Raw genomic sequence first — 3,158 nt, 5'->3', positions numbered from 1 at the left:
ATTTATAATGACTGGTACGAAGTCTTATCACGGCCTCTGATCTCGAATGAATTAAACCAATGGTGAGACACGTGTGTGTGTGTGTGTGTGTGTGTGTGTGTGTGTGTGTGTGTGTGTGTGTGTGTGTGTGTGTGTGTGTGTGTGTGTGTGTGTGTGTATATATGTCTATGTATATATATGTGTGTGTGTGTGTGTGTGTGTGTGTGTGTGTGTGTGTGTGTATATATATACATGTGTGTGTGTGTGTGTGTCGCTTTCCCTGTCTGTTTGTATCTCTCTCTGTTTGTCTTTCTACCTACCTCTCTCTGTCTGTCTCCATCTATACCCTTGACTTATTATTTTTTTTTTTCAGCACTATCACACAACATCAGCTGTTGAAGCAATCTTGTACAACACATGATTTTCTGGAGGTAAATGTTTCTGAATTATTATTTAGTTCTTTTTTTTTAATTAATATCACTCTCTCTTTAGAATGTCGTCTTATGTTGGTTGCATCATTAGTTTGGACGCGGTTTTGCCAGTACACTGGAATTCATTTTATTAGCCTTGAAAGGATGACAGGCTCCTGGTGTGTTAATTCAGTGGTCAACAAGGCTTGAACTTAGAACCAACAACAAGCTTACTCATATTACCATGTAATTATCTTTATAAAACCTAATTATTATCCACTTTTTGTTTCAAAACAGAATATGGTGTCTGAGTTTCGAAATCACAAGACATCTGAAGAAGATTGCTGGGAAAGATTATACATTCTCGCAAATGAATATTTAATATTTTCAATATTAATAAATTATATTTGTTTTGTTTACAATTACTTGATTTTGAATTTCAAGAAGAGCATCAAGACATGAAGGAGAGGGAGGGGTTGGGGGGTGGGGGGGGGGGGGTGGGGGGGTAGGTGCGCACCCCCAATCATCCCATCCCTCCCCTCCCCATGTGTGTGTGTGGGGAAGGGTGGGGGTGGGATGAGGGAGGTGGTGGGTCAAAGGTGGGGGTGCACAGGGGGATGAGGGGGTGGGGCTTGTGTGGGCGGGGCTTGTGTGGGCGGGGCTTGTGTGGGCGGGGCTTGTGTGGGCGGGGCTTGTGTGGGCGGTGCTTGTGTGGGCGGGGCTTGTGTGGGCGGGGCTTGTGTGGGCGGGGCTTGTGTGGGCGGGGCTTGTGTGGGCGGGGCTTGTGTGGGCGGGGCTTGCGTGGGCGGGGCTTGTGTGGGCGGGCCTTCCGTGGGAGGGGCGTGTGTGGGCCATGCTTGTGCGCGGGCGTCCATGTGGACAGGGTTTATGTGGGCAGGGCTTATGTGGGAGAGGTTTATGTGGGCAGGGTTTATGTGGGCGGGGCTCGGTGGGGCTTATGTGGGAGGGGTGAATGTGGATGAGGTTTGTGTGGATAAATGGATGGGTGGAGCTTGTGTGGATGGGTGGATAATTTTTTAATTAAATAAACATGTTGTGTGTGGGCAACTAATTAACTAATCACTAATTATGTGAATATGATGAATATGGGTGGAGCTTGTGTGGGGTTTGGTGTGTGGAGCTTGTGTGGGGTGGAGTTTTTGTGTGGAGCTTGTGAGGGGTTTGTGTGTGGTGGAGCTTGTGAGGGGTTTGTGTGGGGTGGGGTTTATGTGGGCAGGGTTTGTGTGGGTGGAGTCAAAAAGGGGCGGAGTCAAAAAATTTCAATTTATCTTTGTCTTTTGTAATTCCTGTGAATAAAATGAACCTAAAATCTCTTCCCCTTCCAAATCATATATTTTATAAGTCCAAGGAACCGTATCTATTACATCAACAATTTAAAAAAGCTCGTTCGTCCATCTTTTAATATAACCCTTTTCAAAATGAGTTTTCCACCTATATATTCTTACGATATCACCAACTTTGAACTTAGGTTTTCTGACATTAATCTCTTTTTCATATTTTAATTTTGTAAATGTTTCTGATGGTTTCATATTTGTTGACGTGTGAATCGTGTCATTATACTTATCCACAATATCCTGGATAAAAGAAAACCATTGTTGTGAACCGAGTTGTGTGAATTTTTTTATATAGTCTCTCTTTTAAGGTACGATTAAAACGTTCAACAACAACTGCCTTCCCTTCATTAAAGGTACTGTATAATGTAATACTGTTATTTTTTAGAAAATTCATAAATGTCTTGTTATAAAACTCTCTACCCTCATCAGTCCACAATTTTTTAGGTTTTCTCTTACTTTTATTAAATATCTGTTGAAAGGCTAACATCAGAGTATAACCTGTTTTGTTTTTTAATGGTACAACCCATACGTATCTACTCCTCAAATCAATAACGGTTAAAGCATACTTGTACCCCTTATCATTATTGAGTTCAATCAAATCAGCAGACCAGATATAATCAACTTCCTTGGAATAAACTTTCCTTCTCTGAAACTTTGTGAATATTGGTTTATGTAATTCATCAGCAAATTGCTCTTCAGTCTTAATGACATCATTAGAGCCTATAAGTTTTTTTGAATTTCCAAGTCCAAGTTTCAATTTAGCACTGATCATCTTCTTCACAATGAACTGATCAACTTTTTCTCTCAAGGTTGGATTTTGTATCAGAGACACATTATACAACATTTCTCTATCGGCTTCATGCTTTTCTTCCAACGTTGTGGTATTCCCATAATCAATATCGTGTCTCATGCACACTTCATCAACTCTATTGACAGACTTACTCCAGGATTTAGGATTGTCTGCCTCATCTAATCTTTTATCCAAGTTTGTGCCTGGACCACAGAAAGAATACCCTGGAAGATGTAATTCCCCTGGTATTCCAGTAGTTGTAAATTTACTTCCTGATAAAAACTTTTGTATATCTCCTCCTCGTTTGTGTTTGGAGATAAATTGATTTTTTTTTTTGAACCACACACCGAACATATACCTTTTTGTATAACCCTGTTATTTTTACTTTTAATATATGAAATATTTTTAGTATTAGTTTTCTTTTTACATTTGAGACAATAACTCATTTATTTATGTGAAAAATTCCTGCAGAATGCAAAAACCTTTTTAGTTTCCAACATGCACATTTGAATCTTAATTTTGAAAACATAAAGAATCCTTAGAAATGCCTTCACTCTCTCCTCCATTTATTTAAGAAAAAAAAATAAAAATGAAAAACTTGAATTAAAATGAATAGCTTGTCGA

At 39.6% G+C, this 3,158-nt stretch overlaps 1 long non-coding RNA gene across 1 annotated transcript in view; it reads left to right on the top strand.

The window, feature by feature from the left end:
• The window catches only part of LOC147029131 (uncharacterized), a 1,809-nt gene extending 959 nt beyond the window's left edge, over positions 1–850 (top strand). The window contains exons 1-3 of the long non-coding RNA XR_015056970.1: positions 1–62; positions 353–410; positions 687–850. The exon at positions 1–62 is cut by the window's left edge and continues 959 nt beyond it. This is a non-coding gene — a long non-coding RNA (uncharacterized LOC147029131). The remainder of the gene's footprint in view (positions 63–352; positions 411–686) is intronic.
• Positions 851–3,158: the final 2,308 nt, after the last annotated feature.

Source organism: Eptatretus burgeri, chromosome 4 (assembly GCF_056783735.1).
Source record: "Eptatretus burgeri isolate ZD-2024b chromosome 4, Ebu_testis_v1, whole genome shotgun sequence".
Classification (NCBI taxonomy): Eukaryota; Metazoa; Chordata; class Myxini; order Myxiniformes; family Myxinidae; genus Eptatretus; species Eptatretus burgeri.
The sequence above is the reverse complement of the archived record's forward strand: the minus strand, read 5'-3'. Positions and strand labels throughout refer to the sequence as shown.